Below are 26,905 nucleotides of genomic sequence, written 5' to 3'. Positions count from 1 at the left end.
TCCGTTAGAGCGCAATGGTTCCGTATTGAAATTCTTGATTCAAATGAATCAAATGACCAAGTGTGCAACTTTAAATCAGAGTATTTACTCTGACTTTTGCCTCCAGTAATGGCCAACAGCCCCATGACAATTCTGTAGCAATTTATGAACAGCTGGCCTTCAAGTTCAAAGGCGGGGCTACCGATGGTGAGATTTTAATCAGTGTGGGTATTTCTCCTAAGATCAATGTGTGACTGACAATCTCTTCTGCATCAAATGCCCTTTCTGCATGGTTGTATTTGTTACTCAAATTGCTCCATGCTGTTTACTTTTTCTGCTTTTTGAGTCTTCCTGAAGTCTCAGCGACGAGTCAGTTACGTTACTTCTAACTGCTGCACGCCAGACTAACTGGTCTTCTCTCATTGCCTCCCAGCCATTCACTGCCTCATTTGAGGTTTCGGGTTATTACGTCTTTAAAATATTCCCCCAGTTCAACTTCTGCACTTATTCCATCTGAGCTGACAATAGAACATTGTTTGGGAAGTCAAATGTCACCCATTCTCCTCATATCACATATTCTCTTCACATATCTTATTCACAAAGTGTACCTTTGATGCTCATTGTTGATGACATTCTAGGATCTTCTATTTTTTCTTAATATTTCTATACAATATGTGCGTAGGTCGTCTTGGTAGAGCCGGTGGAAAGTTAATTCTCTGGTCCAGAGGGCTGAGATCCCTAAAGGCTGGACACCGAAGCTGTGCTCCGAAGCTTCAGTTTGGTGTGAATCTCGTTACCATTTTAGTGTACGATCCTTTGTAGACGGTAAGCTCTTTGTGGGTAGGAATCACATCCACTGAGCCTATATTATTGTTCTTTCCCAAGCACTTAGCACAGCCCTCTGTGATCAGTAAGCACTCAATAAATACCACTGTCTGACTGAACCTACCAACGAATGCACTGGCCTTCTGGATTTTCCATACCTTGCCTGCCTCTGCATCGTAGAATATTACGCTGCCCATCTCATAGGATTCAGTGGTAATATTCAACTCTGGGTCACTGTGAGAGTGTCAGGGTCCTTCGGTTGATTTTTGTCTGCATGTTTAGTCTCGGGAGGTCACCACTTGTTCTGTGGACTTCTTGGCTAGTTCTGTACCTTTCAATGTCCACTTCCAAAAGTAACCTTTTTGTCAGGGTTGTGAGCTTCTGCAAAGTACTACAGAGAAAGTGCTTTTCTGCTGCGAGTGACATCTTAATATTATAGTTATTTTCCTCAAACCAGTCCGAGTGCTCTTCCTGGAAGCACCCAAAGTCTTAAAGGCTGACCCAATTACTGGTCACACTGACAGAGGGGGGAAAAAACCCTTTTCAAACCTTACAGCTTCCATCGGAGGGAAAAACATCGCCGCTTTATTTTTGAAGCCTGAATCATGCCGATATTAGAAATTCAGGAAATCGGGTTCCTTTTGAATTCGAACATTTCCCTTTCTGATGTTGTACTGCAGGGGATTCCAGTAAATGACTTTACCCGTGAAGTATTTTTCTCATTTCTCTGCATGGATTACATTTTAGAATCCAAACCAAATTGGCAATTGTATTGGCTATTTACTGAGTGCTTACTATGTGCACAGCACTGTACTAAGTGCTTGGAATGTACGATTCTATTCTACTCCCCCCAAGTACGCAACAGTCCGCCCCCAGTAGCCATTCAAGAAGCACAAGTGACGGAGTGATTGACTATGAAGACGTAACTATTCAGAGTCACCTATGGATACATACCGTGCTATGTTTCTGATGATACTCTGCTTGCCACGTCTGAACACACGACAAAAACCAGGAATCCAAAGCTCTTTTTAAATATCAAAAAAAAATTTCTAGCTGTTAAAAAGCAACGTTGAACGTAGGCCCTTGAGGAAATTTCCTCTTCTATTTAGCAATCGCTCAGGTTTGCATGCTGAGCCCAGTTTTGGAGGGACATAGAGAATGTGGAGATTAATAGTAACAATAATAATAATAATAATGGTACTTAAGTGCTTACTAGGTGCCAAGCACTGCTCTAAATGCTGGGGTAGGTACAAGTTAATCAGGTTGGACAACAGTCCCTTGTCCCACATGGGGCTCACATTCTGAATCCCCATTTTAATAATAATCATAATGCTGGTATTTGTTAAGCGCCTACTGTGTGCAGAGCACTGTTCTAAGCGCTGGGGTAGATGCAGTGTAATCAGGTTGTCTCACGTGAGGATCACAGTCTTCACCCCCATTTTACAGATGAGGGAACTGAGGCACAGAGAAGTGAAGTGACTCACCCAGTCACACAGCTGACGAGTGGCAGAGCCGGGATTCGAACCCATGACCTCTGACTCCCAAGCCCGGGCTCTTTCCACTGAGCCACGCTGCTTCTCCAGATGAGGTAAATGAGGCCCAGAGAAGTTAAGTGACTTGCCGCAGGTCACACAGCAGAAACGAGGCAGAGCCGCATTTAGAAACCAGGACCTTCTTCTTACTTCCGGGCCCGTGCTCTGTCCACTAATCCACGCTACTTCTCCATTAGGAGAGTTGCATTCAATCAACCAATAATGTCAGTAATAATCTATATTGTAAAATAATAATCTGGACTGCAAACTCATTGTGGGCAGGGAATATGTCTGTTATATTGCTATATTATGCTCTCCCAAGCACTCAGTACAGTGTTCCGCACACAGTAAGCACTCAATAAATACGACCGATGGAGCATGTACTATGAACAGAGGCTGTTGAGAGAGTCAGAAAGAATGAGTAGACACGATCCCTGTCCTTAAGTTAATCAAAACTGAATAGCAACGAAGGTAGCTTAAACAGGGTTTTAAGAATCGGCTGATTAGACAGAAGATACTGAACAGCTGATCCCCATTTCCAGTGATGAACATGTAATTGGAAACAGATTTAAACTCAAGCAACATAAGTCGAGAAGAAAAATTCCTTAATAGGGAGACACTGAACGTAGTTAACAGATAGGTTGTTTCTGGAATCACCTTCCTTGGTGGGTAAATTCTCCTCTCTCTAGGAGGGCTCCATCGAGACCCTACTTTTTTTCATTGAGATCCTATTCTCTTGAAATTGAATTCTGACCCTATCTAGGAAGATCATTCCTAACGTAACCAGCCAAATCCTGATTTTTCAATCATCTGCAGATGGCTCAAATCACCATAATCGTACTAGTACTTAACAAACCAAAGTGGATAATATACAAGAGGGGGCATAAGTTGCGAACGAGATATAAAGTCAGCCGCTAGAAATCTGAACCTTTAACGCGTCCATATGATGAAAGTAACTTGGATCTACTCCAGGACACAGACTTTGGAACACAGTCAGCACTTAATAAATACCACAATTATTGTATAATTATTCTAAAGCGGGGTCACAGGCCTGGCAGGACCCCCCTTCTCCACCCCAGAAATGTTTGGAACTTTCTCGGAGGAGAAGTAGTCAATCCCCTTGCCCCCTCCCACCTCACCTCGCTACTCTCCTACTAAGTCCGGTCCACACACTTCACCCCTCTAATGCTAACTTTCTCACTGTGCCTTGATTTCATCCATGTCGCCGCCAACCTCCCGCCCCCGTCCTGCCTCTGGCCTGGGATGTCCTCCCCCTTCAAAGCCTTATTAAAGGCTCATCTCCTCCTGGAAGCCTTTCATTCATTCAGTAGTATTCATCGAGCGCTTACTACGTGCAGAGCACCGCACTAAACTCTTGGAATGTACAACTGGGCAACAGATAGAGACCATCCCAGCCCATTGACGGTCATGGCCAGTCTAATCGGGGGAGACAGACGGACAAAAACAATGGCAGTAAATAGAATCAAGGGGATGTTATCTCATTAGCAAAATAAATAGGGTAATAAAAATACATACCAATGAGCAGATGAGCACAGTACTGAGGGGAGGGGAAGGGTGAGGGGGGAAAGCAGCCCTCGTGGTTCAGTGGAAAAGAGCCTGGGCTTCGGAGTCAGAGGTCATGAGTCCGACTCCCGGCTCTGCCACCTGTCAGCTGTGTGACCGTGGGCGAGTCACTTCACTTCTCTGTGCCTCAGTTACCTCATCTGTAAAATGGGGATTAACTGTGAGCCTCACGTGGGACACAACCTGATTACCCTGGATCTACCCCAGTGCTTAGAACAGTGCTCTGCACATAGTAAGAGCTTAACAAATACAAACATTATTATTATTATTATTATTTTCTTCCACTCCTTTCTGCCTCACCCTTACTCCCTTTATTCATCCCCTTCCCAGCCCCACAGAACGTATGTACATATTTGTCATTTATGTCATTCCATCGGATTTTATGAGCGCTTACTGTGTGCAGAGCACTGTATTAAGTGCTTGGGATAGTACAATACAACGATAAACAGACATATTCCCTGCCTACAACGAGCTTACAGTCTAGGGGTGGGGAGACAGACATTAATATAAATAACTTACAGATATGCAGGTAAGGCTCAGTGGAAAGAGCACGGGCTCTGGAGTCAGGGGTCGTGAGTTCGAATCCCAGCTCTGCCCCTTGTCGGCTGTGTGACTGTGGGCGAGTCACTTAACTTCTCTGTGCCTCAGTTACCTCTTCTGTAAAATGGGGATTAAGACCGTGAGCCCCACGTGGGACGACCGGCTTCCCCTGTGTCTACCCCAGCGCTTGGAACAGTGCTCGGCACATAGTAAGGGCTTAACAGATACCGGCATTACATTATTATGGATTGACTGATTTTGACCTTCTGAAATTTGTGTTATGAATGAAATCCTGTGCATCCACTGTGCTCTTATCGGAAATCCATTTCAGCTACAAACCCTTAGTGACCGGATTCCAGATGGAGGTCTTAATTCCTTATCTTCCTTTAGGAGTCCTAAATAGATAGCTAATTTTGGTCATAATTCATAATTGAGGATAATCAGCTAAACCCCCCCCCAGTGTCAATCTCTTGTGGAAAAAGTCGCATCGGTGTCTAATGATAGATGACAGTGTTATACTGTCAGTGGAAATGATACGGGCCTGGGCTCTAAAGCCGGCACTTCCTGTTACTTGCTGTGTAACCTCGGGCAAATGTCTTAACTTTCCTGTGCCTCAGTTTTCTCGTCTGACAAATGGAGATTCGACAGGCCTCCTCCCCGTCCTTCTTAGACTGCCAGTCCCTTATCGGCCATTCATTCATTCATTCAGTAGTATTTATTGAGCGCTTACTACGTGCAGAGCACCGTACTAAGCGCTTGGAATGGACAAATCGGTAACAGATAGAGACGGTCCCTGCCCTTCGACGGGCTCACGGTCTAATCGGGGGAGACGGACGGACAAGAACAATAGCAATGAGTAGAATCAAGGGACGGGACGGCTGTGTCTGACATCCCCAGCGCTCAGGACACTACTTGCCGCGTAGCAAGCGGTTAACAAATATTACCATTATTGATAATGATGATAATCTGAAGTACAATTTTTCCTGTGAGGTTACTGTATTCTATACTGGTTTCAGAAAGACAGAGCGGCATACTTATGGCATGTCTATATATTCCTATTTATATAAGAAATGTATGCTGACCAGGTTTATTTATATAGACAGACTCAAAGATCAAAAATATAAAAAGCTTGCAACCTTTGTTGAACTCCAGCGTTTTCTCAGAGCAGTTTAGTGGCACGAAGCACTTCAATCCACTGGAAATGTGCTGTGTCTGGGGAAAAGACCCCTGGTCTGTGGCTTTTCTAACTCTGATATTTAGGTTAAAGCACAAGCGTTGTGAGCCCGTCGGGGGCAGGGATCGACTCTATTTGTCACCGAACTGTACTTTCCAAGCGCTTAGTACAGTCCCCTGCACACGTAAGCGCTCAATAAATACGAATGAAGGAAACAGTATGGCCTGAAGCGCAGGCCTGGGAGTCAGAAGGACCAGGGTTCTAATCCCAGCTCCTCCCCCTTGCCTGCCGTGTGACCTTGGGCGAGTCGCTTCACTTCTCTGGACCTCTGTTTCCTCATCTGCAAAGTGGGGATGAAGGCCGTCAGCCCCACGTGGGACGGGGATTGGGTCCAACCTGATTATCTTGAATCTACTGTAACGCTTAGTACAGTGCCTGGCACATAGTAAGTGCTTTACAGATACCACAGAAATAAAAAAAACAAAGGAGACAGTGCATGCGTTTGCCTTTTTTCTCTCTGTCCCTTGTACATACAACAGATCTTGGCCCATCCTGCCGCGTCGGGACGTATATTGGTATTTGTTAAGCGCTTACTATGTGCAGAGCACTGTTCTAAGCGCTGGGGTTGATACAGGGTAATCAGGTTGACCCATGTGAGGCTCACAGTCTCAATCCCCATTTTACAGATGAGGGAACTGAGGCACCGAGAAGTTAAGTGACTTGCCCACAGTCACACAGCTGCCGAGTGGCAGAGCCGGGATTCGACCACCCTAAGAAAACCGTTAACAGGGATGGTATTTGTTAAGCGCTTACTATGTGCCAAGCGACAATGAGTCCAGTGGTTTGAAGAGAAGATTTGTCCAGGCAGCTGGAAGACCCTGGTGCCAGACGGAGATCTCTGAAAAGCCACACGTCCTATCTAGAGCTTCAGCGGGATATACGGGGATGCAATTTCTGCCCTGACACGACGATAAAATACGGCCATATAGGAGAGAGTGCCTTGAGTTCTCGGAAGGAAAGGTTGCATAAATCCAAAGTATCATTCCAAATCCATGTTTCATTCTGGATGGGACAAAACATGAAAGAAAGGGCACAACCGAGAAATGTCTTCTACCAATTAGAGTATCTGGGGAATGGTTCTTAAAAACTCTGTGCCCTGGGGTTCAAATGTAGCTCCACATTAAAATGTCAACTGAAGTCAAACAACTTCTTCGAGATAATTCACATCCTCTGAATTTCCACCACCCCAAAAGTTAAGAAAATAACAATGCCAGGCATTTCAAGGAAGCGCAGATACCCAAAGTTTGTGCGGGGTGTCTTTTAATCACTGAGGCTTCGTGGCTTTAATGAGAATCGCCAATTTGGTAAAACTTGGAACGAGCGTAAAGCATTTCGAATGGCTGGGAGTAAACTTCCCTACCCCCTTTCTTCAGTTATAATTATTACAAGTTTAAAAATGAATCAACCATGACAGGAATTGACTGATTTCTAAGCTCCGAAGTCACATCTGCAAAGCTAATCCTTAAAGGGCGGTTTTTGGTTCATCGGCGAATATATGAGCGACTAAAGTTGAAAGAGTAACAGTAAACACAAACTTTCGGTCTTCCATGGGCAAAGTCGCATCCAAAACCTCACATATTTCCCATAAACTATGTGATAGAACAAAAATAATTGAGTGGCTAAATAAAGCTAAGAAACATAGCGGGGTCACTGGAATGTAGAGGATCAAATCCCGGATTTGCGGCTCTTATCTGGGAAGGGCAAGAAGCTATTTCAGTATCAGGGAGACCTCTGTAAAAACAACAAAGTTGGGGTTGTTGCCTGTTGTGCTGGGCGCTGGGGGGGGTCGGGGGGGCGGGGGGAGGGGGGAGAGGGGACCCCGCCATGAGCTCAGCTCCTTGCATAGCGACGATCCACGGCGCTGCGGAGATCAAGCTTGAGCCTCTGCCCGACTGACCGCCCAGTAACTTCGGAACCTTCCTGGAAAATGTCAAATGTGTCGGATTCCCTTCCCCGTTTTCTTATCGAATTGATGTTTGATCCCAGGCCTCCGGTTCGATTTTGGGCGAGAGAGCTTCGGTCCGGTGAATTCCGACGAAGGGTGAAGAGAAAGGTTCTTCCGAGCCACAGCCACATGGCTCTGTCGTCCTCCGAGACAGTCAGTGCGAGTCTGCTGACCCGGCACGTAACGCGGAAAGATGACGATGATGACGATAGCAGTGATTATAATAATTATAATTGTGGCATTTGTTAAGAGTTACCTCTGTGGCAAGCGCTATCCTAATAAGCTCTGCTCGTCGTGGGCAGCGAATGTGTCTGTTTTTTCTGATACGGAACTCTCCCCGGCGCTTAATAGAGCGCTCTGCACATAGCAGGTGCTCGATAAATACGACTGACTGACCGATTCTGCTCAGGACACAGAGTCCGTGTCCCGCAGGAGACTCACAATCTAGGCTTCACCTGCCCCGGCCAGACACCGTGGCTTAGTGGAGAGAGCACGGGCTTGGGAGTCACGGGGCCTGGGTTCTAATTCCTATTCCGGCACTTGTCCGCCGCGTGACCTTAGGCAAGCCACTTCACTTTTCTGGGACTCAGTTACTTCATCTATAAAATGGGGATTAATACTGTGAGCCCCAGGTGGGACAACCTGATTACCTTGTATCTACTGCAGTGCTTAGAAGGGTGCTTGGCACAGAGTAAGTGCTTAACCAATACCATTATCATTATTATTAATAAAATCAACTCCTCCACTTGGGCTGCTGCTATCATCACTTCGCCTGGACATGCTTTTCGTCCCTCCCCGACTGGCATCTTTAATTGCTCATTTTCTGATGGCTCCTTCCCCTCTGCCTTCAAACCTAAACACGTCGTCTATCCTATTTTATCCTCTTCTATCCTTTAAAAAAAAAAAAATCTAGATCCGGTTGCCATTTCCTCTCCCTCCTTTCATTCCCAAGCAAACATTTTAAGTGGGCTGTGTACACCCGCTGACTCCACGTCTTCTCCTCCAACTACTTTCTTGACCCTCTTCGATCTAAGTTCTACTCCGTTGTCTCTACTGAGACAGCTCTCTGCAGGATCACCAAAGATGCCCTAGTCAGATCTAACTGGATCTACTCCACCTCAATCCCGTTTGACCTCACATCTGTCTTCTACACCGTGCACCACTCCGCCTCTCCTGGAATTACTACCCGAGTCCTCTCCTGTTTCTTCTACTCCAAGCTCCCTGGCCTATCCTTTCTAGTCTCTCTCACCAAATTTTCCTTTTCCAATAATTCCCTTACCGTAGACATCTCCCCGAGCTTTTCTATGGCCCCCCTTCTCTTTCCACTTACACTCGCTCATTCGGAACACTCCAAGTGCTCAATAAATACCTTTGATCGACTGATTGAAGAGCTCATTTGCTATTCAATAAGGGAACCTCCCAAATCTACCTGGCTCGACAGGACCTCTCTCCTCTGCAATCTCACATTTCGTCTTTTTTTTTTTTTTCCCTTAATGTCCATCTCCCCCTCTAGACTCTAAAACTTGTTGCGGGCAGGGAACGTGTCATATCATAATAGTGTACTCTCCCAAGTGTTTAATGCAATGCTCTGCACACATATATATTCATGTGGATGTGGATGTGAATATATATGAGGGTATGTATATACATTATATATAACCATGTACATATCTCAAAAGTCTTAAAAACCATTTTCATTATTATTAATGTCATTAATAATAACATCAATGATAATAAAGGCGTTTTTTAAGCACTGACCATGTGACAAGTACCGTACTAAGTCCTGGGTAGGTACAAGCAGCGTGGCTCAGTGGAAAAAGCCCAGGCTTGCAAGTCAGAGGTCATGGGTTCTAATCTCGGCTCCGCCGCTCGTCAGCTGTGTGACTTCGGGCGAGTCACTTCACTTCTCTGTGCCTCAGTTCCCTCATCTGTAAAATGGGGATTAACGGTGAGCCTCACGTGGGACAACCCGATCATCCTGTATCTACCCCAGCGCTTAGAACAGTGCTCTGCACATAGTCAGCGCTTAACAAATACCAACATCATTATTATTATTATTATTCTCTGGACTGCAGTCACCTCATCTGTAAAATGGGGATTAAGACTGTGAGCCCCATGTGGGCCAACCTGATCACCACGTATCCCCCAGTGCTTAGAACAGTGCTTTGCCCACAGTAAGCACTTACCAAATGCCATCATCATCATTATTATTATTATTTCAAGATAATCAGGTCCCACTTGGGGCTCACATCCTAAGTAGGAGAGAGAACGGGTATTGAATCCCTATTTTGCAGATGAGATCACTGAGGCACAGAGAAGTTAAGCGTCTCGCTCGAGGATACGCAGCAGAGAAGCGGTGGAGCCGGATTAGAATCCAGGTCCTCGGACTCCGGGCACCGTGTTTTTTCCACTAGGCTATGCTGCTTCTCTTGTTTACCACTAAACAAGGAAGCAACAGTCTATTCACAAACGGAAGTCACTTGCTTCCAACCATTACTCGTTTCAACCGCGGTCTTTAACAGTTTTCCAGAGAAGGAGTCGATCTCAAACGACGCAAGTGTTCCGGGACCCGCCTCCCCAGAATAGGCTTCTGAATTTTGGGGATTCACGGCCATATTTAGTTTCTAGAACTTCCCCCCAAATATCGGTAGCTGCAACAACACATAGACGATCCGAAGAAATCCGGTACCGAGCTCCCCGCTTGTCGATTAGGTGAAAAGCCTCTGGAAGCCGTACGCTTTCGAGGCCCTTAGAGAAAATTCTCGGCCTTGGTCCTCCAACCCGCTTCCGGTGACAGCGACGTGGCGGAAAGCGACAGAAAGAAAAGCACGACGGTAAACTGAAGCCAGAGGGAAGGAAACCACGCCGAACCTTGGAAATCAGACGAAGGGAATCTTCAAACCGACTTAACGTTCTCTAGACGTTTCCTGAGCTCGTTTCCACCAGGGAGACCGGACCCTTCCCGGTACCCGGGGAGAAAAGTTTCGAGGGATCTCTGTCTCCCAGACCCGGTGAGTGGCGACCCTTGAACCCTGGATCTCGAAATGCGGAAGGAGTCACGAAACGATCGTTGGTTAAAGCGGTTTGGAGATACTCATTTGACAATCTCAAATGGTCTAATCTCAGGGCAAGGCATTTCCCGGGGCTGAATGACCAACCGGAGTTAATGGTGTGTGGCTGTAACTACTAAGCCTATCGACTCTTTCCAGCTGCTCGTCGATCTCCAGGAAACGCTCTGGGCTTCAGTTGTTATCGTTGAACTGTTTTAGCTGAATTGTTGGCATCGTCTTTCTCTCCTGCCATTCTGACATCGAGGTTCTTCCCCTCTCGTCTGCCTTCTACCGCTAATGCAAATTCCACCGCCCCACTGATTTCAACGACCCCCCCCCAGTCCACCTCAGCTCGGATGACCGCTTCCTTCTTGCTTTTCCTTCCCTCCCGCTTTTCCCTCCTTCCCGTATCCATCGTTTCGGTCAAACTGCGCGGCTCAGTGGAAAGAGCCCGGGCTTGGGAGGCAGAGGTCGTGGGTTTGAATCCCAGGTCCGCCGCTTGCCGGCTGGGTGACTTGGGGCACGCCACTTCACTTCTCTGGGCCTCAGTTACCTCATCTGGAAAATGGGGATTAAAACCGTGAGCCCCACGTGGGACAACAAGAGCACCTTGTATCCCGCAGCACTTAGGACGGTGCTTTGCACATATTTACGTTGGTATTCGTCAAGCGCTTACTATGTGCAGAACACTGTTCGGAGCGCTGGGGTAGTTACAGGGTCAAGTAGTAAGCGATTAACATAGTAGGCGCTTAACAAATACCACCATTTATTTATTTTTTATTTTTCTTTTGCCTGCATCTTCCTCTCCCATTACTTTCCCACATTCGGATGGTGCCCGACATCAAGCCAGGTCTTTTCGGGCACAGTGGAACTGGAGTGGGGTTTGAAGCGCGGAAAGACCCGAGGGATGCGATCTGAAACCGGGTGATAACGTCTCAGGAACCGTTCTCTCCTCTCGGTCCTCCTTCCAAGGGGTCATATCGACTGAGCGCTTACGGTGTGCGGAGCACTGTACTGAACGCTTGGGAATGTCAATATAAAAATAGAACAGGCACATTTCCTGCCCACAAGGAGCTTACAGTCTTGAGGGCCCGACTCCAAGCACCTTCAAATCTAAGACTGCATGACATGAGTCTAGGCTCGAGGGTACTAGAAGTAGGAAAATGCTGGAGGTGGTAGCCGACCGACCCTGGCACGAATTTTGCCCTCCTTCTTTTCATTAATTAATTATGGTATTTATTAAGCCGAGTCCCCGTCCCGCACTGGGGGTCAGAGTCTGAGTAGGAGAGAATAAGATTTTAATCACCATTTTACAGCTGAGGAAACCGAGCCACAGAAAAATGAAGCGACTTACCCAAGATCACACAGCAGGCAAGTGGCAGAAATTGGGATTAGAACCCAGAGCCTCTGACTCCCAGGCTCGTGCTCTTTCTACCACGCCGCGCCGCTTCTTTCACACTATTTATTCCTTCAACCTGAAAACCCGTACGTTCTCCAATCCAGCTCCTTCCCCCTCCTCAAAATCAAAAACCCCGGGGAGGGGGTGAAAGCCAAGATGGCCGAAAGCAGCTTTCTGCCTGGTCCCCTACTGACTTTTCAGTTGATCACCTCCTTCATTTTTCTAACCGCGGCTCAGTGGAAAGAGCCCGGGCTTGGGACTCAGAGGTCATGGGTTCGACTCCCGGCTCCGCCACTCGTCAGCTGTGTGACTGTGGGCGAGTCACTTCGCTTCTCTGGGCCTCAGTTACCTCGTCTGTAAAATGGGGATTAACTGTGAGCCTCACGTGGGACGACCCGATGACCCTGGATCTCCCCCAGCGCTTAGAACAGAGTGAGCGCTTAACAAATACCAACATTATTATTATAACCCTGAAGGTGCAATCAGCCAACAAGCAACTGCGGACTTCATGCAAGATACTTTGAAATTCCATGAAGGCAGGAACTGTCTTTCTTTACGTTGCCCATAATTCACACATATTGTAGTCATTTACCGCTATATATTCACACTGGGCTTTTCAGCAACTCTATAAACACACGGTAAAAGATTACTGTTAGGGGTGTCCTCTTTGAATATGAAAGAGAATAAAATGATGAATTCTAACTGGTGGTGATCGGCTTTGAAGAGAGAAGCGGCGCGGCTCAGCGGAACGAGCCCGGCCTTGGGAGTCAGAGGTTATGGGTTCGAATGCCGGCCCCGCCACTCGCCAGCTGGGTGACCGTGGGCAAGTCGCTTAACTTCTCTGGACTTCAGTTCCCTCATCTGTAAAATGGGGATTAACTGCGAGCCTCACGTGGGCCCACCTGATGACCCTGGATCTACCCCAGCTAGTTCTGCGGATCTACCCTACAAATACCGACATTATTATTATTATCATTATTATCACTATTCCCACATTTTCTTTACGTTACGCAACGGCAAACGCATTTCCTAGAAAGAGAACAGCAATGTTCCGGGCCTAATTAACTCTGGAGTCATCTTTACATTAGGCCTAGATGCAGGAAATAATTATGGAATTGATTACACGCTTACTATGTGCCAGGCACTGTTGTACGCGCTGGGGTAGACAGAAAGTAATCAGGTCGTCCCACGTGGGGCTCACGGTCTTCATCCCCATTTTACAGATGAGGTAACCGAGGCACAGAGAAGTCAAGTGGCTTGCCCAAGCTCACACAGCAGACAAGTGGCAGAGGAGGGATTAGAACCCATGCCCTCTGACTCCCAAGCCCGGGCTCGTTCCACTAAGCCCCGCGACCGCTACCCAATCCAAGGTGGAAATAGATAGGACGATTAGAAATTTCTAGCGATATTTCAGGTAGAGATTACTCTTTTTGCTGGTATTTCCTAACTCCGTTTTTATCGCCCTACAGAAATAGAAACGGAACTTTTTCGTACTTAAGATTCTCTTCACTGCTCGGAAGCCGAGACGCTATCGGTGCTGCCAAGTAACGATCGGGGTGACCTAGCATCTCACCACAACACCCAGATGCGAAGCCCAGACATCTTTATAAATAACAGCTTATAGTCTTATCAAAATCAAAACAAAAAATAAGTGTAACAAATTCCAACGTAACCAAAATAAATAATGGAAAAATCACTTCACTGTAGGAAAACAAAGCAGAAAGTATTATTGCCGTCACAGGCGATTAACCAAATGATGTATCTGTAAACACAATAGCTGTTTTTGGTCTTCTCTAGAGAAGCTGAAATTTAAGGGAAAAAATAAAAATTCCCAGATTGCCCTTAAAATCATCAGTTTTATTTTGATCAGATTACGGATATAAAAACCATCAGATTCATGCACGTGGTAATTATTTTAGACTTCTGGGAATGATAAAGTCAATTAGGGGATCTTTTTTTTTTTTTTTAAATACAGGACATTCGATCAGTTAATCGGTGTTATTTATTGAGCGCTTACTGTGTGCGGAGCACCCTACTAAAGACTAGGGAGAGAACACCATCACAGAATCAGTGGACATTCATTCAGTCGCATTTATTGAGCTCTTACTATGGGCAGAGCACTGCACTAAGCGCTTGGAACGTACACATCGGCAACAGATAGAGACGGTCCCTGCCCACCGACGGGCTCACGGTAGACACATACCCTGCCCGCGATCGCTGAAGAAGTCCCGAGATTTAAAATAGAAAGTACGGTGGACACTTATTCTGGCCTAATACTAGGGAATTGCTGACACGGTCATACCTTTGGTCTTTCTGCCCGGCATTACGTTTTTCTTCCTTTTAGGATTCTCCCTATACAATTGACCTAATCTCCATGCAGCACGTAGGTTATGGTCGCTACTGAGTAAATTATGTCACATTTAAAAATAAACCCTCCCCGTAGAACTAGCCCGCCGAACTGAATGCTTAATTAAATAAAGCTGTGAAGGATTGTAAGCAAAGGGGGAGGAGGGGAAGAAAGAAAGTATAAGAGTGTCAGAAGAATAATCGGTCCGAGGGATAACGGCTCGAAAGGCGGGGATGTGATCCGGACCTCGTGCCGTAAAACGGCCATCAGGCTGCCACCAAAAAGTTGCCCACGATCACGTTAGAGAGTGAAAGAGCGGAAGAGGTTACGGGGTTTGGGGAAAAGTAAACCAAAAAAACCCTTCTTAAGAATAAAAAAGCCATCAGGGAGTCGTGTGAGGGTCCACTGAGATCAATGCTCCGGTCCTGACGGCAGCACCAGAGCACCACGGAACAGTCTGACGGTTGCCTTCTCTGACATCTAACCTCTTCGTTGTGGATTGAACGGCCCCAGACTGATAAAACCGAGCGTAACCAGAGGCAGCCCATGGGAAAAAACCAACAGGGGTCTCTCTGGTGGGAGGTCCGAAATTCCAAAGGCAGATGGCATATGTAAGAATGTGGAACGTACCGATCAGATTTTAATGATTAAATAATTCGTTTATGAGGATGACCCACCAGGACTTGGGCTCTGGAGGGCTGTCTGAGCCCCAGACTCGTCCTCCCCTCCCTCCCGCTCCATCCCGGCAGGAAAAACTGCGAATGGGAGCCCTTTTCCCAGTGTTTGGGACTTGGGGAGGGAGTGCCGGTTGAGACCAAAATGCTCCCTGCCTGGACTGTGAGGGGTATGATGATTATTCTCTCCCAAAGCCATGAACTGCCCTTTTTTTACTGGAGTCCGGGAGTTTGTTGGAGTTCTTATGTGTCCGTCAATCGATCATTCGTCATTTCACTCATCGGGCGCTGCTCTGTGCAGAGGAGTACTGTACTGAGCGTCCGGGAGAGTACGACAGAGTTGGGAGACACATTCCCTCTCCACAAGGAGCTCACACTCAAGAGAGGAGACATTAAAGTAAATCACCGATATGCGCGTAAGTGCCGCGGGCCTGGCGACGCGGTGGATTAAGGGTGCAAATTTCAATGCCCTGGGCGGGGAATGGGTCTATCGACGCTCTCGTATTGTACTTTCCCAAGCACAGTGCCCTGCACAGAGTGAGCGCTCAGTGAATAGGGGTCGAATGATTGACTGAAGTGCAAAGGTGATGCGGAATGGAGAGGGAGTAGGGGAAATAAAGGCTTAGTCGGGGAAGGCCTCTTGGAGGAGATGATGATAATTATTATTATCATGGTATTTGTTAAGCGCTTACTCTGTACCAGGCACTGTCCTAAGCGCTGGGGTGGTTACAAGCGAATGGCGTTGAACACGGTCCCTGTCAGACGTGGAGCTCACAGTCTCAATCCCCACTTTGCAGACGAGGGAACTGAGGCCCAGGGGAGTGGAGTGGCCCAAGGTCGCACAGCAGACAAGTGGCGGAGCTGGGATTAGAACCCAGGACTTTCTGGCTCCCAGGCCTGGGCTCTATCCACTACGTCACTCTGCTTCTCTGCTTCATACTTGGAGAGCACACTGAGGTTCGGTGTGTAATAATAATAATAATTCAACAGTATTTATTGGGCGCTTACTATGTTCAGAGCACTGTACCAAGCGCTTGGAATGTACAAATCGGTAACAGATAGAGACAGTCCCTGCCCTCTGACGGGCTTACGGTCTAATCGCGGGAGACGGACGGACAAGGACAGTGGCAATAAATAGAATCGATATAATAATATGAGATAATGATAATCATGTTGGTATTGGTCAAGCGCTTCCTACGTGCAGAGCACTGTTCTAAGCGCTGGGGGAGATCCAGGGTCATCAGGTTGTCCCACGTGAGGCTCACGGTCTTCATCCCCATTTGACAGATGAGGTAACCGAGGCCCAGAGAAGCGAAGTGACTTGCCCACAGTCACACAGCTGACGAGTGGCAGGGCAGCGATTCGAACCCCTGACCTCTGACTCCCAAGCCCGGGCTCTTTCCACTGAGCCACGCCGCTTCTCACGTGTGAGAATCAATGCCTTCGAACAGTTACGTCAACGCACACATCTCACATCGAAGGTGCCAAATGCATCAACTCTCGGGCCTCGTCGATGAATCCCTACCCGTTCCTAACTTGGTTCGAAATCGATTCAGGAGCGACCCACCGGATGCTCTCGCTAACTGGGAGAATTCTGAAATGCTGCCGATCAAATGTCACGGGCTTTTGGAGATCATTAAGGTGAGCCTGGAAGAGTCAACAAACACACTCATGTCTAAACTGAGAAGCAGCGGGGCTCACGGACGGTGCCCGGGCTCGGGAGTCAGAGGTCACGGGTTCGAATCCCAGATCCGCCACTTGGCAGCTGGGTGACTGGGGGCAAGTCGCTTCACTTCTCTGGGCCTCAGTGACCCTCATCTGTCAAATGGGGATTAAGACTGTGAGCCTCACGTGGGACAACCTGATCACCCTCTATCTCCCCCAGCGCTTAGAACAGTGCTCTGCACGTAGTAAGCGCTTAACAGATACCAACATTATTATTATTATTATTATTAAACTCTTTCAGGGTGGAAAACATGCACCTGGAATGTCTGTGTAAATATTAAAGCTAGTCTTTGATTTTAATCTTTATTTAGAGTCCTTTGATTCAAAGGACAAAATGTCTGTTACTTCAATAATTATGTATTATTATGTATTAAGTGTAGTAAGCCCTTAAATGCCAACATTATTATTATTATTATTATTATTTTAAGGGTGAGAGCTCGATAAATGCCACTGACTGATGGAGACTGGGTGGTGTGAAGAGATTCTTGTTGCTCTGTGTTAGTTTCAACACTTTCTCCCAGTTGCATTATTTGACTAACTCTCATAATCTACACGGCGCCTTGAATTCCACCACCCAAGACAGGAAGCACATCGATTCAAAATGAAAACGCATCTTTTTAAAATCAAGCTCAAAAAGAGAGAGTGTGGAACATTTACTTCAGATACTACCCCTAGGGGATTTGTTTGAAAATGAAGTGACCCTATTTTCTGGAGCTCAAAGTAGCTCGGGGGTTCTGGGAGTAAAGTTTTGCTAAGGGCAGTCAGTCCAGGGGTTTAAGACCGTTGGTGAGAAAGAGTCAAAAATAGGAGATAGGATAGACAAAGAAACAGAGAGGAAACAGAAAAAGCGTGGCTCGGCGCCGGGCTTGGGAGTCAGAGGTCATGGGTTCGAATCCCCGCTCCGCCACTTGTCAGCTGTGTGACTTGGGGCCCGTCACTTCGCTTCTCTGGGCCTCGGTTCCCTCATCTGTAAAATGGGGATGAAGACCGTGAGCCTCACGGGGCACGACCTGATTACACTGTATCTACCCCAGCTGTTAGAACAGCGCTCTGCACATAGTAAGCGCTTAACGAATGCCAACGTTATCATCATTATGATTAAAAAGAGGGAGATAGAGGCAGAGAAAAAAGGTAGATTATCAGTACCGATGGAATTTTTGGAGCATCTATTTGAACGTGAACCGTCGACGTGCTTGGGAACATATAACAGCGATAAAAGATGTGACTCTGCCCTCAAGGTACAGGTGGGGAGGTGGGGAGAGAGATGCGCATTTGTGAAATTACGAGATTCAGAGGGGTAGAATAGAAACGAAGAACATGCAACTGAATGAACACAGACAGTGAACACTATGTACGTGACCCACTCTCCACACTTTACTCAGACAGTGAGCCCCGCGTGGGCTAGGAAATGTGCTTCATCTGATCCTCTTGTATCTACCCCAGTGTTTAGCACGGTGTTTGGCACGTAGCAAGTGCTTAATACAGATCATAATTTAAAAGGATAGGTATGTGGATCGAGTGAGTAACAAATAGTAGCTGAATGCAAGTTAGTAAACGTATCCTCCAGAGAGTGAACTTAAAGAGAAGCAGTGTGGCTTAGTGGAAAGAGGCCGCGCTTGGGAGTCAGGGGACACGAGTTCTAATCCCGACTCCTCCGCTTGTCTGCTGTGTGACCTTGGGCAGGCTCCTTAACTTCTCTGTGCCTCAGTTACCTCATCTGGAAAATGAGGATTAAGACTGTGATCTCCACGTGGGACAAACTGATTTCTTTGTGCCACAGTGCTTGGCACAGAGTAAGCGCTTAACCAACACCATGATAATACTAGAAATTCTAGAAATGAGACCCCCAGATTTAAGAAGAGGGAGAAGTAGCAGCAAAGGACTCTGAAAGGACTCAATCACTTGGTCCCCACCTACCTTACCTTTCTGATTTTCTACTAAAATCCAGGATTCAAGCTTTGCTCCTCCAACGCCAACCAACTCACTCCACTACCAATCTCACTATCTCAGCACTGACTTCTCGCCCACACGAGCCCGTCATCGGGTAGGGACGGTCTCTGTTGCCGAACTGTGTGCTTAGTCCAGTGCCCTGCACACAGTAGGCGCTCAATAAATACGACTGAATGAATGAGTCCTGCCCCTGGCCTGGAACCCCCCCCCCGTTCAGATCTGACGGATTGTCACTCTCCCCTCCTTCAAAGCCTGATTGAAGGTATAGGTCCTCCAAGAGGCTTTCTCCGACCAAGTCCTCGTTTCCTCTTCTCCCTCTCCATTTCTCTAAGTCCTCATTTAATCATAATAATGTTATTCGTTAAGCGCTTACTATGTGCCGAGCACTGTTCTAAGCTGGGGTAGATACAGAGTAATCAGGTTGTCCCACGAGAGGCTCACAGTCTTCACCCCCATTTTCCTCTTCTCCCTCTCCATTCCATTTCGTCCTTGGATTTGGATTTTCATCCTTTATTGGGCCCACCCTCAGCCCCTCTAGACTGAAAGCTCATTTTGGGCATAATAATAATGGTATCTGTTAAGCGCTTACTATGTGCAGAGCACTGTTCTAAGCGCCGGGGGGAGATACAGGGGAATCAGGTTGTCCCACGTGGGGCTCACAGTCTTCGTCCCCATTTTACAGATGAGGGAACTGAGGCACAGAGAAGTGAAGTGACTTGCCCACAGTCACATAGCTGGCAAGTGGCAGAGCCGGGATTCGAACCCATGACCTCTGCATCTGGAGCCTGGGCTCTTGCCACTGAGCCACCCTGCTTCTCTGTAAACCTGTCTAACTCTGTCATACTCTACTCTCCCAAGGACTTAGTAAGTGCTCTGCATCACCGTCATAATAATGATGGTATTTGTTAAAGCGCTTATTATATGCCAAGCACTGTTCTAAGCGCTGGGGAGAATCAAGATAATTAGGTTGTCCCACATGGGGCTCACAGTCTTCACCCCCATTTTCCAGTTGAGGTCACTGAGGCACAGAGAGGTTAAGGGGCCCGCCCAAAGTCACACAGCTGACAAGTGGCGGAGCCAGGGTAAGAACCTGCGTCCTCTGACTCCCAGGCCCGGGCTCTTTCCGCTAAGCCACGCTGCTTCTCATCATCATCGCTGATGGTATTGAGTGCTCACTATGTGCAGAACGCTGTACTAAGCGCTTGGTAGATGAGTCGCATGGTCTAATAGAGAAGCAGCGTGGCTCAGTGGAAAGAGCACAGGCTTGGGAGTCAGACACCATGGGTTCGAATCCCGTCTCTGCCACTTGTCAGTTGTATGACTGTGGGCAAGTCACTTCACTTCTCTGGGGCTCAGTTACCGCATCTGTCAAATGGGGATGAAGACTGTGAGCCTCACGTGGGACAACCTGATGACCCTGGATCTCCCCCAGCGCTTAGAACAGTGCTCTGCACATAGTAAGCGCTTAACAAATACCAACATTATTATTATTATTATTATTATTATTATTCATGGAAAGAGCATGGGCCTGGGAGACAGAGGAAGTGGGTTTATTCATTCATTCATTCAATCTTACTCATTAAGCGCTTACTTTGCGCAGAGCGCTGCACTAAGCACCTGGGGAAGAACAACTCAACAATAAAGAGTGACAATTCCTGCCCACAACGAGCTCGCCGGCTAGAGCCGGGGAGACAGACATTAATACAAATCCATAAAATTACAAATATATCCATAAGTGCCGTGGGGCTGGGCGGAAGGGGGAGGGCAAAGGCAGCAAGGCAGGGCGACACGGAAGGGAAAGGGAGATGAGGAAAAGGGAAGGCCTCTTGGAGCAGACGTGCCTTCGATTGAGCTTTGAAAGGAGGGAGAGTAACCGTCTCTAATCCCACCCTTCTGCGTGACCTTCGGCAAGTCGGTTACCTTCTCGGGGCCTCAGTTACCTCTTCTGTAAAATGGGGATTTAGACTGTGAGCCCCATATGGGGAGAGGACTGAATCCGACCCGATTACCTCGTATCTACCCCAGCACTTAGAACGGTGCTCGGTACACAGTAAGCACTTACCCCGACACCACGGTTATCATTGTTATCATTATTATTACACTACTACAGAGTTGGCAGATGTGTCCCCTCACATTTTAAGTGCTCAGTAACTACAACCGACTGACTGATAAAAGACCAGAAGAAAAGTGAGAAGGATTAGGCCCGAAAAGTAAACCAAATATTGTGGGAAAATGTGAACCTTTGGCAAGAACTAGCCTATTTGTGGTTTCAGAGAAGCCCTTCCAGGCCCGTAGGTTCCATTTAGAAAAAAATTCCTTCTCTACAGACCTAAATCCTACCACGGCAGCTTAAAACGGTTAAAGGGGCCATTTTCCAACTCAATTCCAAGAAGTACGGTAGAGGACCTTTATTTTTATTTCTACCGCTTGGGCTAAAGGACGATCCCCTGGGTCCCCGCTCACCTCACTCGGAGTCCGAGAACCAGGGGCGAGGAAAAAGAGCCGCCGGGGTGGAAGTCTGGGCAAGGGCCGTCGGGGAAGAGTAAAGGACTTCTTCAGATAATCTTGTGCCCCTGAGGGAGACCGGGTTGGCGTAAGAGCAGAGTGGCCGTCTGTTTAGCGTGGTTGCCTGAGCCATTTGCCATCCCCTAAAACGGGCCATTGCAAACTACGACCGCGACTCTTGGACAACGCGCTTGTGGCTAGAGAAGAATTTGCAAGGAAAGGACTCCTTCCCGACACGTGAACCGATATAATCTCGCTCAGTGGTGACCGAAAGGGACCCTTAGAGAAATGAGTGACTGAAAAGAACAATTGAAATAAATTAGTAGAGAGAATCATTTATCATCTTTAACTACATCCATAATCCTTTATCCCCTTCTTCAGAGAGTCAAACCCAGGAGCTAATTTATTCGGGACATTTTGTGTCTCCTCTTAATCTGATGTTGGTACTAACAAGAATTATCCCTCCACTTCATCTGATGGAGAAGAATATTTGAGGCTGTATTATTTTACCTTAGTTCGACTCCCGGCTCTGCCACTTGTCAGCTGTGTGACTGTGGGCAAGTCACTTCACTTCTCTGTGCCTCAGTTACCTCATCTGTAAAATGGGGATTAACTGTGAGCCCCACGTGGGACAACCTGATTACCCTATATCTACCCCAGCATTTAGAACGGTGCTCTGCTAGTACAGTGCTCTGCATGTAGTAAGCGCTCAATAAATACTATTGAATGAATGAATGAATAACAAATACCAACATTATTATTATTATTATTATTATTATTAAAATGACCAGTCCAGCTATTTTCCAACCCCATTTTAAGTACGTTTGAGTACGGTGCTTGGCACAGAGGGAGCATTTAACAAATATAAAAGCAACGACAATAATAATAATTTACTGAGAAAAGTTGGCTTCATATTTATTTTTCGTTTAAGGAAGACCACAGTTGTGCTATTCTAGACTCCTATAATATGCAGATATTAGAAAAAAGTGGCGGTCGAACAGTCGACGGAGTTTACTTTGAACGGCCCTGGTCAAAACACTAATAGAAAATCACCACTCTGTAGTTACCTCAAGGGGAGGACTCGAAGACCCTCAAAGAATTAGCTGTCTCACGCATAGTCCTCAGAATGAGGTGGGTAGAATTTATGACAGTCAAATTAAATGGATCAGCAGAAAAACCTTAAAGACTAGTTCTGTTTGGAGAATCACGTTTCAGTTCAGGAATCAATTTTGCGGTTTTAGCCTTCCGTCAAGCCCTCCTACATAACTTTGTTGGGACCCAAATTTTTTTTATCCGCGTGCCGGATGATTTAACCCTCCTTGCCGGTCTGCTGTGACTCGCTGCATGAGGACAAAGATCTCTACAATCACAGCCGTAAAAGGAGTATTAGAGACAGAGACGAGGTCGCAGGGATACATAATGTATCTTTCCTTTAACATCACTTATTTTAAACAGAGTTTTATATTGTTGGTAAGACCCAGGAAAATGCACGGGCCTTTTAATGGGTGAGTCGAAAAACGGAGACCGTGTATCAGCTCAAGAAAACTCCAAAATGTAGCCGAATGTGAGGCGATGAGATTGTAGGAAATGAATGAGCAAGTATCACTGTTGAGAAGTGAAAAGCACACAGATCTGGGGTCATTATTTAAACCTTTCAAAATATCTGCTTCTCTTAATTCAAAGAACCTTGCCATTCTTTGAAATGAATATATTTTTATTGACATTTAACAATGGGAAAACAAGATAAGGAACCCTCATATTCATTTCGGTCAGATGACTCTCCTTCGAAGCAGGGTGGCTCAGGGGCAAGAGCCCGGGCTTGGGAGTCAGAGGTCGGGGGTTCTAATCCCGGCTCCGACTTTGGGCAAGTCACTTAAGTTCTCTGTGCCTCAGTTACCTCATCTGTAAAATGGGGATGAAGACTGTGAGCCCCACGGGGGACAGCCTGATTACCTTCTATCTAACCCCAGCGCTAAGAACAGTGCTTGGCACACAGTAAGCACTTAACAAATACCATCATTGTTATTATTACGTCGCTTTGGCGAAAGGGGATCGCTGCACCGGGCTCCCTATTTGTGAAAATGCGCCAGACGATTTAGTCGTGACGCAGGAATAACAGAAAGTATTCCCTTGGCTGAAAGTAATGAATTGTGTGGTGTAACATCAGAGTCGTGATCTGCTGTAGGAGCCTGGGAATTACGGAACGTATTTTTTTTAAAGACTGGGGCCTTGAACTGAATTCTGTGGTTAAAAAACAAAGCAAAACAACTATCCCATTTATCTGTCCAATATGCACAAGTGGGTCCCATGCACACCATTTAATTTGGGAACGTTACAAGTAATTGCCAAACAATACAACAGAAACCCTGGAATATTGGTTTCTCTGGGGCCAATTTACAGGGTGATTTTTAAGGGAGTCTAACGAGCAAATTGTGACTAACTCCCAAAAAATGTTTGGGTGGGGAGAGGGACCTTCCTCCAAAACCTTGGTGTCACTGACCTTTAGTTCCAAGTTCCCGGTGATATTTTGATTCCGGGATGAGCTCTAAAGGCTTTCTGGACAGGGTCGCTTGGAATTGATGCTTTAAATCTCTCCAGTGGGAATCTGTCACCTCTAAATCCATACTTTACATGGAAATACACGGAAACTTCTCTTCGGGTACTTTCCCTAAACCCTAAAGAGAATGAAGCCCTCACTCCCGCCGCCGATCACCAGGTCCCCGGCGGGAGCGAGAGATGGGCTATAAATGAGGAAGCCATGTGACTCTCGAAGTCTGGAAGCTTTGCGGGGGGAGCTCAATAAATACGATTGAATGAATGAATCGGGTACAGTCCTTGCCCACTCAATGCTCCAAATCTATTGTATCCTCATTTTGCAAATGAGGAAACTGAGCCCAGAGAGGTTAAGTGATTTACCCACTGTCACACAGGCACTCGGGGAGGTGGGATTTAATAATAATAATGTCGGTATTTGCTAAGTGCTTACTATGTGCAGAGCACTGTTCTAAGCGCTGGGGTAGATACAGGGGAATGAGGTTGTCCCACGTGAGGCTCATCCCCATTTTCCAGATGAGGGAACTGAGGCACAGAGAAGTGAAGTGACTTGCCCACAGTCACAAAGCTGACAAGGGGCGGAGTAGGAATTCGAACCCATGACCTCTGACTCCCAAACCCGGGCTCTTTCCACTGAGCCACGCCGCTTCTCCATTTGAACCTGGGCCTCCTGGCTCCCAGTCCTTTGCGCTTTCCTTTCGGCTTCGGCGGCTCCCATTGTAACCGCATCAACGGTACTATTAATACAGGTACTATTATGACTAAACAAGGCATGACTTTCTACAAAGAATTCTTGCAAAACAAATGGTATTTCATAGCACACCAGATGGTTCTTGGTCCAGGCCCCTAACCACTTTAGCAGTTCTTATTAAGAGAAGATGAGGCTGCTTTCCACACAGATTCGGGGAGAAATGGCTTCCCGGTGTGCAGAAGAGGCCGAGGCTTCCTAAGCCTTCCTCTACGTAACCACAGTTTGGGAGACGCAGCCTTCCAGTTACCATTATACTTAGCTGAGGGAAGATGAGGCCGTTTTCCACACGGATCCGGGGAGAAATGGCTTCCCGGTGTGCAGAAGAGGCCGAGGCTTCCTAAGCCTTCCTCTACGTAACCACAGTTTGGGAGACGCAGCCCTCCAGTTACATTACACTTAGCCGAGGGAAGATGAGGCTGTTTTCCACACGGATCCAAGCAGAAATGGCTTTCTGGGGTGCAGAAGAGGCCAAAGCTTCCTAAGCCTTCCTCTACGTAACCACGGTTTGGGAAACGGAGCCTTCCAGTTACATTATACTTAGCTGAGGTATCAAAAGAGCCAGGGCCTATCAGAGAATATCAATGAATCCCACTCCAAAGTTGGAAAGCGGGATTCACGTGTCTCCTCCTCGCTTCCCTGCAGGTGTGATCTCTGAGGTGTAGTCCATTCTTTTTAGCACACTTGCTGTCCCCAGTCACGACCTACCTCTAAATTACTAACGTAGAAACCAGTGACCCACTGCTGCATGGATAACATTAGGCTCAGTGGAAAGAACACGGGCTTCGGAGTCTGAGGTCACGGGTTCAAATTCCGGCTCTGCCACTTGTCAGCTGTGTGACTGCGGGCAAGTCACTTAACTTCTCTGTGCCCTCATCTGTAAAATGGGGATTAAGACTGTGAGCCTCGCGTGGGACAACCCGATTACCCTGTATCTACCCCAGCGTTTAGAACAGCGCTCTGCACATAGTAAGCGCTTAACAAATACCAACATTATTATTATTATTATTACCGTGTGTGTGGAGGAGTCCTTAGCCGTTACCCGACGGTTACATTTTTCGACAAGGTCAGAGGAGGCATAGACGGCCCATCTCCACATCTCTGACGCCTCTGGCAACTGGCAGCTTCAGTGAAGCCGGAGACAGGTTCGTCTGAAATTGCGGTGTGATGAACGGCACCATTCTGAAGTGTGCTGTAGCACCCGTGGAGATCAAGAGCTTGAGGAAAGAGCGCTTTTGTGGGGTTTTTTTTTAATCTAGTATCCTCACATCAAGCAGCAACTGGATACACAAAGCACTCTGCAGTGTAAATACATGAACTCGCTTCATCGGGTATCCGCTACGGACAGAGTTCCCCACTCCGAGTGCTAAAAAAATTTTAAACTCTGTAGATCTAAATCAACTGTCCATGCTTCTTAAGTGTTTGATTTTATAATGCAAAAGAGTCGTTGGCTTCCGCTGCTTCCCCCTACCTATATTTTCGATAGGAGTCCTGGCTAGCATCTTTATAGGTGAGTAGCAATAAAAATAATAATAATAATAATAATGTTGGTATTTGTTAAGCGCTTACTATGTGCCGAGCACTGTTCTAAGCGCCGGGGTAGACATAGGGGAATCAGGTTGTCCCACGTGGGGCTCACGGTCTTAATCCCCATTTTACAGATGAGGGAACTGAGGCACAGAGAAGTTAAGTGACTCGCCCACAGTCACACAGCCGACGAGTGGCAGAGCTGGGATTCGAACTCATGAGCCCTGACTCCAAAGCCCGTGCTCTTTCCACTGAGCCACGCTGAATGATGGTTAGCTTGGGAGGAATGAAGGGTGCAGGCCGAGGGAAGAGAAGGAGAAAAGAGTGGCTAGGCAAGAAGGAGAGAGAAAGAGAGCTGATGAAATGCCTTAAAGCTAAGGGAAGAATTTCTGTTTTGCAGGTAAACATTAGACGTCTTTGAGAAGTGGGGAGTCATGAGCAGAATGTTTTGGTTTTTTTTTTTTTAGAAAAACGATCCCGGTCGCAGAAAGTGTGGCAAAGAGACGGCAGAGGATGAAGGCAGGGTGGCCGGTGACAAACTTCATACGGTAGTCAAGCCGGAATAGTGCAAGTACCCGGACCGAGGTGGTAGCCATTTAGCTGGAGAGCAAACCATGTAGGTGGTGACAATAATAATAATAATGACAATAACAACAATTGTATTTGTTAGGCTCTATCATAATGAGGCACAGTACTAAGCACCGAGTAGATACAATTGAATTTTAGAAATAATAATTGTGATATTTGTTAAGTGCTTACTACGTGCCGGGTTCTGTACTAAGTGCTGG

General features: G+C 46.8%; 1 protein-coding gene across 2 annotated transcripts in view; it reads right to left on the bottom strand.

Moving 5' to 3' along the window:
- MCPH1 (microcephalin 1) overlaps positions 1–26,905 on the bottom strand; it is a 269,454-nt gene that overhangs the window by 173,913 nt on the left and 68,636 nt on the right. The gene's annotated exons all lie outside the window — the stretch shown is intronic.

Source organism: Ornithorhynchus anatinus, chromosome X1 (assembly GCF_004115215.2).
Source record: "Ornithorhynchus anatinus isolate Pmale09 chromosome X1, mOrnAna1.pri.v4, whole genome shotgun sequence".
Lineage (NCBI taxonomy): Eukaryota > Metazoa > Chordata > Mammalia > Monotremata > Ornithorhynchidae > Ornithorhynchus > Ornithorhynchus anatinus.
The sequence above is the reverse complement of the archived record's forward strand: the minus strand, read 5'-3'. Positions and strand labels throughout refer to the sequence as shown.